Source organism: Dromaius novaehollandiae, chromosome 11, assembly GCF_036370855.1.
Source record: "Dromaius novaehollandiae isolate bDroNov1 chromosome 11, bDroNov1.hap1, whole genome shotgun sequence".
NCBI lineage: Eukaryota > Metazoa > Chordata > Aves > Casuariiformes > Dromaiidae > Dromaius > Dromaius novaehollandiae.
Genome location: NC_088108.1, coordinates 24,614,450 through 24,630,219, shown reverse-complemented (window position 1 = coordinate 24,630,219; position 15,770 = coordinate 24,614,450). Strand labels below are relative to the sequence as shown.

The 15,770-nt window shown below is 40.2% G+C and overlaps 1 long non-coding RNA gene across 5 annotated transcripts in view; it reads right to left on the bottom strand.

Moving 5' to 3' along the window:
• LOC112989772 (uncharacterized) overlaps positions 1-15,770 on the bottom strand; it is a 97,519-nt gene that overhangs the window by 20,556 nt on the left and 61,193 nt on the right. For 2 of the 5 annotated variants that reach the window (XR_010391106.1, XR_003260902.2), the window contains exon 3: positions 4,149-4,313. The exons of the other annotated variants lie outside the window; for them this stretch is intronic. This is a non-coding gene — a long non-coding RNA (uncharacterized LOC112989772). The remainder of the gene's footprint in view (positions 1-4,148; positions 4,314-15,770) is intronic. 5 annotated transcript variants of the gene reach the window in all.

Below are 15,770 nucleotides of genomic sequence, written 5' to 3'. Positions count from 1 at the left end.
TAAATTGTATATGTTGCACTGTTGATCCTTGCAATGACTTACAAATAATGCATTTATACATCATTTAAATCATGCATTATAATTTATAGATTAGTTATTTTGTTTTGGTGTTAATCAAAATCTGAAGCTGTATGAATGAGCTTAGGAGATACAGATTTTTCATAATACGCTCTAATAAATTAATGATACTACATGATCTATCACAGAAAAAACTGCCATCTAGTAATACAATTGTACCTGTTTATTTAAATATTCCACCTCGTTCTTGTTTGTAAAAAGTTAGCAATTACAACACAGTTAAACTTGTGTAAACAGACAAGTCTGCACTGGATAAAACCTCCCACACTGAGCATCAGCTCAACCTCGTCCACTGACAGCGTAAATTCAGAGCCTTCTTTATTACAGCACAAAATAACATCCTGAGGAAGAGGTATTTAAGATTTTGTTCAAATAACTCTTGTAAAATTGGCAGGACGAAAATGACTGCCCCAAAATCCATCCCGACATAGCCACAGAAACGGTGTTTAGAGGGTGCTGCCTTTGCAGCACACGCAAGCAGCGATGCTGCTGGCTCAGCGCAGAGCATGGCACGCACAGAAGCCGAGCGGCACGGCAGAAAAGGAACCGCACTGCACGGGAACTCCCTCCTGGGTCTGTCTCTCCCTTCCTCCCAGGCTGGAAGCTCACACATGGTGTCCTGCGGCTCCCAGCCATCCCTGGAGGACGCACAAGGGCTCTGTGAGATGGTGGCACTCCTGTGAGGCAGCCATCTGCCTTGTTGTCCTCCAGAAGCTGAAATACATTCACAACTTCCTGAATTTAACATTTTTATTTAGACTTACTTTCCCATAGTTGTCACAGAGATCTTCTCAAAGCCCAATGGATGAGAAATGAGCCACCAGGTAATGTCTCCATTAATGCAGCGATACCATCAACAAAGTTTTCCTCATGTATACAGTTTAGGGCACATGCTGGACAGAATTAGCCAGGAGTTAATTGTCATTGGTTTGCCTTTGAATTGTGGTCAAGCAGCTTCGCTGTCCCCATACACAGGCTACGCTTGAGGAACCACCATCTGAACCTCCTGAACCCCAAAACGTAGCTGCCTGCCCAGGCTCCGCGTCAGCACAGTCATGTCGACTGCTCCTCACTGAACGTGCCGGAGTCACAGACTCCCGGAGACCGCAGGACAACGCAACGGCTACTCGCCGCCTGCTTGCTGCACAGTGCCATCTTAGTTAAATGCTGACACTACTTAATGTCTTTCTTATACATGGAAGACCTGCAGCAGCTGTTGATGAATGCAGTTACAGGATGGCCCATGTTAAATCTCAGATATTTGTATTTGTAAAGCTGCCTCCTGCCGTGATCCAGCTCGCTACGGCCATCTGGATTGGTGAGAAGGCCACTGACGACACGTGCAAGGGCCATGCGGTCCATGCTGGCAGCGGCGATAGATAGCAGGACACCGCGCGCGCGGGGTCCCGTCACTACCTCCCGGCTGCCATCAATCTCTTGCACAATCTGGAGGCCGTCAGGGCAGGCTGGGCGCTGGGTCCCCCGGTCCCGGCGGGGCAGCACAGGCCAACAGCGGCCCCTCTCCACCGCCCTCAGCTTAGGGGAACCGGTCTGCCTCGCCTAAAGTCAGGTTTTTTGGATAGAGGATGCACCTGCGCCTTCAAAACCAAGACACTTTGGAAGCAGAACTTCCTTCCTACAAAGAGAGAAAACCCCTTCACCTCTCACACCTGCCACTTCTAGCATTTTTGCTGCCTGGAACAAATTGTTGTTGCTGTTTTCAGGCAGAAAGGAGCAGTTTAGCCCAAATGATTTAGAAATATCATCATTTGCCTCCTTCCCTACAGATGGCAAACTCTTTGGTTTCTGCCACCACTAAACATACAAATAAATCATCAAGATATGATCTGCTAACATATTCAAAATGATGTTTGGCCTCAATTTTTTTTAGCTTCAAACATCAATTTCATTTCATAATGAATACATGCTTCATCTCATAACATTTCATTTTTCATACATTTAGCAAAATTGCTTAACTGATACATTTTTTTTTCCAAAACAGCTTTATTTCTACCCTAAAAACATGCAAATCAAAGACTCACACACTTACATAATGTGCAGAATTCCCTACTGTCAGTTCAATCACTAAATTATAAAATATTCATAATATCTACATTTTTTTACAAAATGAAATTGGTAGCCCGACTTTTTTATGTAAATCACGTTAAGATATATGGACAAAATTTTACAGGCATCTCCATGTAGCTATTTCCATTTTTATTTGCTTTCCTCTCCAAAGGACAGCCTCCCCACCACCCGCCCGCCCGCCCGACATGCAGGCAGCCTTATCGGAAACGTTGGCTAGGCACATCCCGCACTCACTTCATAAGCTTAATGCCCTTTGCAATTCTTGTCTGAACAGTTGTTAGTTGAAGACAAGAAGACTTATTTCTATTCATTCCCTGCATAATCCACCTTACGAATTTACACCTCACCTATCCACACATTCAAGGACCTAGAAATACAAAATATTTCCTACTGTGTTTTAAACCCACATCCTCCTGGATACAAGATAAGAGCTTAATAGCTTTGACACTGCACTGTTTTCATATTCATGCATAAGTTATGGATATAGCAACAGATCAGCACTTCTTTGTGATTCTCATTGGCTCTGGTTCGCTGCCTTAAACTGTCTGAGTCAAGGCCACGTTTTAATGCCATAGACGCTCTATTCAAATACCAGTATGACCACATTTTAAAAGCCACCCTGTACCACTTCATTGCCGCAGATGTCCTTTACATCTGGCAAGGGCCGTTTCTCTGCATGTCAACAGTAATTCAGTTTAACAGCTGTCTCTTTTGACAAGCTTAGTGTCAGACTCTAAAATGACAGGGTGACAGTTTTCCTTTTCTTTAACAGAACATAGTGCAAATTAACCATTTGAATGCAGGATCACTGAATGCGTTCAGAATACAGTTTTTAGAGGGAACTGAATAGGATTTAGGAATTGTTGGTATTATAACCAAAGCTGAAAACCTATAGGGTCTGACAAATCAGGGCACTTCTCGTGAAATTGAGATTTGTACCTGAAATCTAAGTGTTCAAAGCCCAGAAAACCTTAAATTGAGATGAAATAGACATCTAAGGTAAACACTGGGTATTTGCAAACTGGTGTGATAAGTACTTTTACTGCACGGCATAAATACACAAGAGAATTTTCTGTATATTTAGTTAAAGTGCTTGTTAATGCAGCAGCTAATGGTATCATATGTATCAGCTTTCAAACGTAGGCACACTATTTTCTACAAATGCCATACATACAAAAGCATCTCTCAGCATAATTTCTCCAGGACTAAAACTATGCCTGAGATAATACTGTACATCTTAATGATTGAAACCTTTAGCACAAAAAACTGCTTGTGGACAGTAACAAAGTGCCACCGTGATTTATGAGCAACCAGTAAACGTTACAAAGACACCACTTTAATCTGGTGCAAGAGTGAGCTTTATGAGGCTGGCTGTATTAGGCTCGCATAAAAGTGAATAAAAAAGATATAAACATTACACTAAACATATTTAAACTGCATATTGATGTAACTTGTATGGTGAGCCCCTTCACTGTGTTAATGTTATAACATGTCTGCCACAATGAGGATGAATGATATGCCCCTGATTTGGAAAATACAAAGTCCTAGCCTCATTCTATTGAAACCAATGGCAAAACCCAAAGTAATTTCAGTGGGACTAGACTCCAGCTCATAGGATTTATGTTATTTTAAAGAACTATCAGTATCTTTCTGCTGTTTGTTCCTGGGTGAGCAGTTATACCTAAAGCACTGCAAAAAATTGGTGATGAGAAGATGATACAGAGCGCTTAACATTTAAGTGCCTTTAGTAATTGTTTTTGTTTGCTTATTTATATGTTGTGATAAGTATTTGTATGTGTTATCCGTTGCCACAACATCTGGGCATCTCATAATATTTAGCAAGATTCACACTCAAATGCTTATTACTATCTCTAAAAGGCATGCACGTTTGTACGAGCTGAAATGGAAAATTTTCACAAACTGCTCAGTCTCACAATACAGCCATGTTCTTCCTCTTTTCTTCAGCTCTCTTTAACACATACCTGGTCATTTCCTGTGGAAGAAACCACTTATTCTCAGGCACTCGATAGCTGGGCCACTCGTAGTCGTGTGCTCCCACAGCAGATCTTGGTGGTTCCTTCAGCAGATCCCATGGGCTCTCCGTGGCCCAGCTTGGCCCAGCCACAGCTGGAGCACACCACCAGTGCCTGCAGCCCGGAAGACACAGTTGCATCAACAGCACTACTCTTGCTGAGCAAAATTTGGTAAAATTACCAGTTGACCTCCATAAGAACTGAGTGCTCTGCAGGAGCTGGGACAGACACGATGACCCAGCCAATCTCCTAGTGACTCATCTCACATCTGACATGTCCTATCTGTCCATTTTCATGGAGTTCATACTCTCATAACCAGAGGTAAGCCTCTCTAAAGAGGAACACACATCATTAGTATTTTATTAATATACCATGAAGCTAAGTCAGCTCCAATCACATATTTTTAGAGCAGCATCAGCCCCATGGGAGCACACAGGTTGTTAGGTTTGGAGGGGTAGGTTATTACTACTACTGCACACTTGTAGCTCAGCTAAACAACGTATATATAATCATTTAAAATACTTAACCTCTCTAGAATCTACTGCCTGAAACACTAATAATTCTATAACTTAAGCTAAACAGAGTACTATTCAGTTGTAAATTTTATGTCTACTATCTCCACCTCTTATGAAGTGTGAAAAGAGGCTTCATATCTGTCAGTCTTTTCTCAGAAATGACTTTCCCTGATTACTTAAACTTTCGTTAAATAAGCTTTCCACAAGCTGTAAAAACAGAACGCAGTAGGGAAAAAATTGGCTCTCTTTTAAAAGTGCTGCAAAGTCTCTTTTTGAATGAGTAATTAGAAATGTGTAAACTCTTTTATGGATATGTGAGAAGCACATACAAAAAATTTGACATTCCATGCAAGTATTTCTGTGTGCTATCAAATTTCATTGTATTTAGCAGAGACCAAAACTATACAGACCCAAAATACACATGCATTAGTGGACATGGGTTATTTGCCAAGAATGAATTTACATACAGTACAAGTAAAACATCCTAATTTAAATCTATGACAATGGATACTCACATTCTTAAAGAGAAATCAGAGTTGTTTGTCTTTCCTCTCATATTTATACAGATTGCAAAGCTGTTGACAGAGCACGATTTGAGCTGGGCCTTTCCAACTGCTTACTGTTATTTTTATTACCATTGTCAGCTATCTTTTTCATATCAAGAATCAAGCTTAGATGAAGATGTTCTGATTTTTTGAATCCATAAACAAAAAAGAGATGCGGCGTGACCTAGCAGTCAGGCACTGAGCAAGCAATAAGGAAACCTGGGTCCTATTAGCGGTCCTTGTCGGCTTACAGACCTCCTAAAAGGCCTTAGCTAAATCAGTGCTCTTTTCCATGTCCTTACTTCTCCTCAGCCCTTTGGCTGTCCTGCCTATTTACCTGCGAATTCCTCAGGACAGAGGCACACTTACTGTGTATGCACGCGCCCTGAGCTCGAGGCCGGTGTCCATGAAGGGCCTCTAGGCCACTCTGCTGTAACACGAGTCATAAAAGCAACTTTCATAAATTGCCACCATCCAGTCTCCGACAAGGTATCTGCTATGAGAGTACCTGTATTCAATCACAGGCGGGACTGCAAGAATATCTTTCAGTGCCTTATGGCATGGCATGAAGGCCTTATGGTATTGGAAATATTGGATAATAAACAGCAAAGCAGCAACATTTTTGCTGTTTTGACATCAACTGGACTGTACCTACACAGGCACCATGAAGGCAGGAGTGAAATACCTACCTAGGAACACAGACTCCTGCCTGGAGGCAGGTAGGCAAATGCAGTATTTCTGGAAAGGTTTGTCCATGCTCTCACCATGGACAAGTAATCCATCTCCAGATCAAACTCTGCAGCAAACACCTTCTAACTTCATTGCCTTAAGTCAATCCGTCTCCCTCCCCTTGAAGTCTCACTTCATCTGTGAGAAAACATAGCTGCATATGAATAAACATAACTACCTTTGACCCTGGGCCTTCTGATCAGCTCCATGGCAGGGGGAAATTATATTAATCTAAAGAGAAGGCGAAGACTCCTGTACGCGCTGCGAGGGAAGGTGGGTGCTACCACGGCACGCGCTCCCACACGTCCCCTCTGCCCCAGCCGCCAGACGGGCCAGGGTGGCTCCAGGACAACTGTCTCAGCGGAGGGGCCAGAGCCGGCTACAGACACTGCATGGAAAGCCTCCCCCCTCCAAATCGGTAGGAAGTTTGCTGGAAAAGCCAGTGGGTGTCATGCTGGGCACACGTACTGTGCACTATAAATAGTAATGTCTTCTATGCTTCTCTCCATGGAAAAATCTGCAGGAGGGGAAATAGTCTCAAATCTGTGTCGTTTTCAAGCCAAAGAGAACCAGACTCATTCTCTCCTCGGTGGGGAAGCTGTGGGTAGGGGGTATGCCCCCGTAACCCCCCGAAGCCCGCGGAGCCTCACGCATCCAGGTCCCCCACGAGCAGAGCTGCCCTGCCACCCCAGCTCCCCTCCGGCACGCGGGTCCCGCAGCCGCTGGGCCTCCCCCCACCGCTGCAAACCGGCCCCCTCTCCGAGGAAGGTCACCGCCGCGGAGCAGGGCCTACGCTGCGTCGTTAGGCAGGCGGCATTAAGCACCACATGGCTCCTCGCTCCCCGATCTGCCAGTGCTAAAGGGGAGCATGCCCCGAAGAGCAGCTGCTTCCCGGCGCCGTGCCCCGCAGCTCCACGCTCCCCTCTGCATCCCGCAGATTCACAGCACGGAAATATTTCCGCGGACTCCTGAGGAGAGCAAAGAGCACCACGATGTTCTCTCCCTTCTTGCTGTAAACATATTAGTGCTTTTTTTCCCTCCTAATCCCCAAGAGAGTGATTAGACGCACAGGACCCCACCTGCAAAGTTCAACTAATAAAGCTGACACTAAAGCAATGCCGTCACTCCTATTTCTCCACAACCCTAGTCCAAATAAGTTATCTGGCAAAGTACTCATATGTGCAATTTTGTACCAAGTCTGTCATAAAACCAACCACGGTGTGAATGTTTTCAAGCAGAAGAACAAAAGTGTAAGAAAGGAAAAGGCTTCACACATCTCAAGTGTGGATAATGTACTTAATATTCCCAGAAGCTATTAGATGGAATGATATGGGCAATTTATTGTTTTGCCAATGATTTATTTTGGTTTAATAACTTACAGAAGCCACAGCAAATCTGTAGTGCAACTTCAACTTCCTTTAAAGAACCCCACTTAACTTTCAAACACTTTAACTTTCAGGTCAGATCTCTGTCATATTGATAAATGGATCTATTTAAATTTTTATCACTGGAGAATTCTCTCTCTTGTGTCTTTTTGACTATCAGATTTCATGCACAAAATACAGAATACTTGTTATTTTTTGTTATCCACTACAAAAAAATAAATTGAGTCATGACAGAAAGCACAGATGTCACTGCAAAACATCTGTAATTTGTCTGAGGACGTGTGTGTGAATGCAGGGAAGGTCTCTCATTTATAGGGGTAGTATATAGTTTATATTCATTATTAACTTAAAATAGAGACATATCAACGCTCAGTTAAATTGTACAATTTCACTACTACCACATATTTCAGTTTTGACAATATGGTTGTCCTGCAAAACTTCAACTGTATCATTCCTACAGACATTTCATATGAAAAGAGGTATAATATTTCTAGGATTAATGTATAAAAACAAAGGGTGAAATACCCTATTATAGAATATATATACTAATTGCAGACTATCCCTGTGTTAACAAGTAATTAAGTCAAAGTATTTTGCACTCACCCTCATAAGGTATTACTATGCATAATATACAAGCCTCAAGTGAAGTTTAATCTTATTTGGCTATCTGACTTTCTTCATTAAGCAAACTAAGAAAAACTGATGCAAAGTCAACAAATTTTTAGATATTATTCTAAATAATCGCCTGGTTTTCCTGCCAATAATCAGGATCAAAAATATAGTCCTTATAGCCTGAAGTATGCTATATATGTTTAACCTTTACTTTAAAATGGTATTAAATGCTGAACGCTGTGGCTACTGTACAGATAGTAAAAACAGATACTGTAGGAATATAACAGTGTTTAATGACAAGTTACAAAGAGTTCTAGTGAAAGAAAAGCAAGAGCAAGAAAGGTTAAATAAACAGAAACAACAGTGCTTCCAATCTTTCTTACATTAACGTCAATAACTAGAAAGTAAAATTTATGCTATATATGATTTGATTTCCTGATCTGCGCATTAAATATTTACTTCTAACTATAAACTTATGTGAGATCCAAACAAAACCTAATTTGCATTATTAATGATGCAAGAAATGTGATGCTTAGTCTCTTAAGATTTGTAATAAAGAAGAAAATATGTTAGAGATTTACTTTGTTTTTCATTTTAAAAGGCAAGTTAAAACGATAAAACTTATTTAATTAACAGAGACTCTATTTATGAATTAGTTGTTCCTGCCAGCAAGAATGTTAAAAAAAAAAAACTGTCTGAAACGAGGCTGAGACTACAAAGAGTCCATTTTCAGCTTCAGAGTCTCAAGGGAAAAATCAAAGGGTTTCTTTCTTTCAACAGTTTGGGTGAGATGATATTTTGAGATGTTGACAGCTGCCAAACTGCAAAACCAGTGAAGAACTACCAAACTGAAATCGTTTTTATCTTTTTGAATTTTTCTCAATATTCAACTCAACCTTCTTTTACAGCTCACGACTGAATATTTCTACTCTGTTAAAAGGTTTTTCCCTGTTTGGTGCCTGTGTCTATTGCTTTGGGCCAAAAATGAACTCTCTCTTATCTACAAAATTGACCCAAAAAATATGGTTTCACTATTACTAGCTATTAGTATTGTTGCTATTATTATTGTTACTTTCAAGGGTAATGCTACAGTCTCTAAATCCATGATCACAGTGCCACCGTGTAAGGTAGCATGCACAGATAATAAATGAGCTAGTACCTGATCAAGGCAGCGGTTCTATTATTTAATGCCATAATCTCAACACGCATTGCAAGCAGGAAGAGCCGCGTACCCTTGGGAAGCCTGGCTGACTTCCTAGCTTTCTGCCTATGTGCCAAGCATTGTAAGATCAAGACCTGAAATCATGTACTTTCAAGTGCAAAATAAAGTAATGTATTAACTGCCATCCTTTTCTTATTTCTTATGTGCTGAATGTGAAACTAAATTTTAATGGTTAATCATGTATCTTTTTCACATTGAAATTTTTCCACTTTGTTTACCTACAAGATACTAGTAAAATAAAACTAGCCATCTTTGTTCTAATAACCAAAATAGAAGTTAAAACCTACTTTTAAAACTTGCCTTCTACTTTTTATAATAGAAGCCATTTATAAGATATAAAACAAGCTGGTCTTTAGTAAGTAATATCAATAATGTTCTTTGTACAGTTCATATTATTTTCTATTTCTCACTACACTGTTTCCGCTTCTAAAACCATTCTTTCTTTTGTAGTTCCTTCATCTCTATTGATCTCATGACCAGCCATATGGTGACTTCTCACCTTCTTCAGATGTCTGCCCCGCACTTCCTCTTAAAGCCATCTTCCCCCTCAACCTGTGCATTTCTTACTTCATCACATATATTCATTAACCAAATCCAAGCCCAGCAATCCCTCTCCTCTCATTGCTCAAGCTGTCAGCCTCAGAAACAGCCTCTGCTTCAGCTTCCCCTACTCACTTCTGCTTTCTTCCCAGTCTTCCCTCGTGTCTTCTCTCTCACTGTCACACCTGTCTTGAACATCAGCTCTTTAATCTTTCTCCAAGCAACCATTTCCCTTTCTAAACTAGTCCTTTAAGAATATGTCCCAGGGACCCTTCTGTTCTGGTCTCCACTTATTACCTGGCATCCTTCTTTACCTGTACTCTGGTAGCACCTGTCTCTTTTTGGTTTGTTGGGTCTACATCAAAGCCAGTTCACCCAACACCTGCCCAAAGGCATTCAGTTTAATATGCAAATCGTAAAGTGAAGTTTTGCCATTCAAGAATTGCAGAATTTGACCCATTCATATCACATCCCTTTTGGGGCTTTCTTGTTGAGGAAATTCAAGAGTCATTCTTTGGTGCAGGGAAGGCCAAGGTCTGGTGGTTGATGGGCCAACCATGGAGCACTGCGTTAGCAGAAGAACTTATTTCTGCTGTATTTTGCCATGATAGCACTGAGCAGGAACAAACATCTGAGCTTCTAACTCTAACCACTCTACAGAGAATATTCTGGATTTCTGTAACAGAGCAACTCTGTGCTCTGCTCCATAAGACCTGATGAAAATATTATTTGGAAATAGAACGAATGACTTCTGCTGACACAGTTCTGCTCCCGCTCCTCAGAACGTGCATCAGCTGTGCTTCAGGGCTGTTTTATAAAAACATTTAACATGTAATTAAAACATCATCCAAGAACCAAGGTTCAAGTATTGGTCACTGCCAACATTCACTATCTTTAAAAATCAAATTTATGTAAGAATTATCATGAGAACTTAATTCCCAGCAAAGTGAGTGATGTGAGAGAGAGGATAATATCCCCAGCCATACTTGCAGACCTATTCAGATCAATGATCCAGGAACTAACTCACAGTTACATGACAACCTAGAAGGAGTTTATATCAAAAACAAACTTTTTTTTTAAGTTTGTAAGCACCGAAGGCAGAACATAACTGCTTTGGGAGAGTTCCTGTCAACACTGAAAGAAAATCCAAAACACTCCCCTTACAAAGAGATCTATTCATATCATTAATCTCCTAAACTAGTAAGATACAATATACAAGGGCTTCCTTAACTCTGAAAATAATACAAATAAATACACAAAGATCACTAATTCAATACTTAATAAAACATACCAAGACTCTCAAAATGTTTCTCATTCAATACACACACATCTAACTAGGCAATCCACACAAGCGAAGCGGGTGTCACAAGGAGACAAGCATCAGTGGTGTCACGAGGAGACAATCGCCTTGCCCTCTTAACTCGTTGATTAAGAATTTTGTAACATGTTTGGAGGAAGAACCTCACATTGGCAGAGACTTGGCACAAAGCACAATGCCTGAATACTGCTCTCCCTGGGATCAACAGAAGCATTGCCACCAACTTTAGTGGGGCAGAGGATGGCCACTGGGTGCCCATCAATGCTGTCAGCTCATGGGCAATACTCACACAGCCTTCAATAGGTCAAACGAGACTTTTGTTTGCCCTCCACTATTCCCACAGCTCTTGCTCCAGCAACAGCCATTTACATTTGAAAATAAAATCTGTCACTCCCACAAACCAGGTACTTTTTTTTTCCTGTTTGAACCTGAATGAAAAAAATCCAAATCTCTGGATGTATGACATCAAAGCATGGTAGAAGGAAACTATTGGGATGGTGTTCTGGCATTAATGCAGAACTAGAAAGGAAGAGCAGATGGGCAATGAGGAAGCAAATCTTGTTGAAATATGATTAAGTGACACTGAAGATAAGGCAAACCATGAAAACTAAAGGGCAGGTAAGGGGATTTTAAGTGCAATATAAAAGGGGATTTGTGGCACATGTAATTCCCCTTTAAATGTTGATTAAACATAGATTGTTTTTTTGTCTCTCAGTTATAGTTACAGATATTTCACTCTGTCTCTGCTCTCTGCAAGCATCAGTGAAAGCTGAAGGTGCTTGGCACATTTGTATCTACAGTATGTTTATGTTTTACTCTTCCTCACTAAGTACATTTACAACTAAAGATGAAAACAGGAGGCATAAAGAGAAGAATATGCCATAAAGTATCTTTAGCGTTCTATGAAAAAAAGTTCATGATATTCTGGAAGATTAACATTTCATTGCAACCAAGCTCCAAATCAAGATTTATCAATTCATTTATGGCGAAGCAAGCCTGGCTTTAGATCACACCATGTTACTTACATGCCATTTGCCAGAGTAGGAAGTCTGTTGCAAATATTATGGGATTGAGGAACTTATTTTTTTTCTGTAAAATTCTTTGTGCTGATGCAAGCAATTGCATATTTCAATAAATTATTAATTGTGAGTGATTCACCATTCTTAGCATTAAGAGAAACAGGTTTATTCTACCTTTTCTGTATATGCTGGTCTCCATCAAATCTTGCTTTCACAATGTCATTTTGGTCTGAGGCTCATTTACAGAACATAAGTGGAACAGAGCAAACAGCCCTCCCGTTCCCTGATGGAACAGCCTGCTCAAGAGGTAGCATTTCAAAGCGCTTCGTCTCGTCATTTCTATTACTTCCTCTGCCTCTCAGAGAAAAAGATTTAAATCAACTCTTAAATTCAACAGAATCCATGTGAGAGAGAGGGAGAGAGGTATGGAAGACTTCTTGTCTCTTTGTTGGCCAATGCCACTGACTTTCACTGAACTCTTCTGCAACCTAAACTCCAAAGAGCTCCTCAGATACACCTGCTACCTGGGAACCTCTGGGGCAGCACAGCACGAAGGCAACCCTTGTCGGTAGATCCAGAAGATATATTGCTCATTCTATTTGAACAGGAACTTGAGAGGAAGTGGGAGCTTCTCTGTTTGCATCAGCACTCTAAAAAAGGAGCCCTCTGTACCAATCCTGCAAAATCTTTCAGCGAGACAGTCGTTACGGGGCAACAAGCTTCACAAATACTCCCCACACACATGCACAGACCCTATGCAAAGAGCGATGCCTGGCTCCCACTAACATTTCACCCTGCAGTTAACCTTTCAGATAGTTCAGTAAACAGAGATGACAACGAAAAGATGAAGAATTCTGATCATGAATAATTGTTTTTACATAAACTTTTCTTATAGCTCACCTAGTGATGTCATGAATAACTGACATCTAAGAGGACACAAAAATTAGCATTATACTGAGAGAAACATGTCATTCTTTGGAAATCAAATCTGTATTTTTTATTTTATGGGACATTGTGAATGAAGCTTATGGCTGAGGTTGAGCACCTGTGATGTGTACAAATCTAGTACTGCTTATGGCTATTTAGAAAGTTACACAATCCACCACAGTTTTAAAACAGAATTTAAATCTGTCAATTCTCATAACTTCCAAGAAGGCAAATTTACCATAAAGAGAACGGTTTCCACTTACTAGATTTTATATTCAGATCTCTGTTGCATGGGTTGCCACCAAAGAAGCCTTTTATGCTAGCACTTGATCAGTTGAAGCCTTCATTTTCATTTTGGTTAGATTTAACATGATAATGAATATTCCAGTGTTAGTTCTGGGTAAACCGATAGGGTTTCACCTCAAATACCCTCCTTTAAACATCTCATGCAGGCACACATTTGCCGAATGGTAAATAATTTAGCAGCAACAGCACAAGGACACCTGAGATTTATTCAAAATGCAGGCGTATCTGCCTCATTCATATACTGACCCATGTTTCTGGTCTTGTAAACAGCATCAGTAGTGCAGCAAAGAGAGTAAAGGCTTTATTACCTATTTATATCTGCCCCTTGCAGCTGAGAGCATTTAGAAAAAATGCACAGCTTCAGCAAACCGCCTGCCAGCTCTGGTGAAAAAATCCCCCCTGGGTGCACCACAGTCACCCATTAAGGCTCCATTAGGCTCGCCACTGTCCAGCCATTTAAAGTGGGATATGAACCAAGCCACTGCTCCGAGATGTGTGCGTTCAGCACTGGAGCGGCTTCATCACACACCAAGCCCAGAGATTTGAGGAATCCACTGGAACAATAACAAACACTGCCAATTACCAGTGTATTTTTCTTAAAATTTTTTGAAACTACAGATAATATTTTGCCTTTATTTGAGAATCTGGGTCATTTACAAACATTTACCCACCCTGTATGAGGTAAATTGTTGCATGCTCATTTTATAGGGCATGGAATGTGGATGAATTAATACCACTGCGAAAACAACTCGATTTCCTGACCTGTATTGCCGTATTTCACTCTCTATTCATAGCCCAACTAGGCTTGGGGGCAAGGGGGTAGATTTCCCAACATCATTGTTAGGGATCTGCTATTTCTTTACGCTTTTCACTGATTTTGCAGTTATTTGCTGATGTTTTTCTCATATTCTTCTTTTTGCCAGTTTCAAGTTTCCATTCCAAATACCAAATACTTTCCTCTTTTTTTACTGCTGTTAACACTATGCAGATCAAACAAACACAAAAGTGTTTCTTCAAAAAATAATCCTTAAGCATATCCTGTAGTTTAGTTCAAGTGACAGCTGAATATTTGTTTCATTAATAAGTAATTTGCAATTAATTCATGGAGTCATTTCTAAAAGAACATTGTGATGTTTCCATGGTTTTAAATTGGCAAAACATGAAAAATTTCAGTACAAATTGCTCATACGCATCCACTGGTATCCAACTTCTGATGAGGAGTGTCCCCTTGATGTGGGAACACAGCTGCCATTAATGGTAATGGGGAATCACTTACATACAACATGCAAACAATTGCTGTACTTTGGATTTTTCTTTCAGGTGCATGGGTGCTCACACTGCTTCCTTCAAATTATTATTAATGATGTTACTAAATTTAAATTTTTCCATTAAAGGCTCATAAACAACTCTTCCCCACACTGAAAGATAACACCCAATCTGCAATACAAATTGTTCGACTTATCTATTTTCAGTCAAACGGCTGGACAAACAAACGTGTGTTCTCCTGCCATCTGAAACCAAAGATGCTCCGGCTCGCGAGGGCTCTTGAGCTTCTAAAATCATTACAGGAGTTATGAGCTGCTCCGCTGCCAGCCGCAGGTGCTCTCCATGGACATCCAAGGGGATCCATTCTCAAGCCTACAAAGGTCAATCTCTGCCCGTGATGGGAAAGGTGCAATTCACAATGACATTTTATTAAGAATTAAATAGTAGTTTGACACCTTTCACAATGTTCTCTCAGACTCTTACAGACTGGCATAATTTGTGTGTAACACAGGAAAGCGTCTTTCATCCTGGACACCAGCACCACTTCCACTCTAACTCCCAGTACCTGATGTCTGGCCAACAAAGACCAAGGACATTTCTAAGCTAAAGAAACAATTATAATTGTTGCCACATCACCTTCTCGATAACCTTCCCCTAAAATTGTAGGTTAGAGAGTTGTCTGTAATCATTAATTGCCTGAAGGAGACAGACATAGTACGAAAGCAACAAACCTCTAATCAACAGAATGGTAGCAGTGCAGAAGAGAAAAATAATTCCTTAACAAGCAAGTTGCAATAGTTAAAAAAAAAAAAAAAGGAACATATAGTTAATACCTTGCAATTGCAAAATTAAAATATTGGAAAAAGTAAACATGATGAGTTTGTGAATACTTGGCAATGTGATTTGCTGGAACTATGCTATTTAGATGGAAGCATTTTCAGGTTTTGGTATTCAGCAGAAAGCAAATCATTTATATTAACAGATTGATATAGCTCTGCAGTGACACAAAACCAGTAAAATATGTACATATATATATATATATATATATACATACATACATATACATATATACATATATACACAGACACACACATATATATAATCCCAAATGTTTTTCAATTAAAAAATAAGAAAAAAGTTTACTAAAAAAAACGCCCAAAGATAAGCGATTCTAACTGAGATACCTA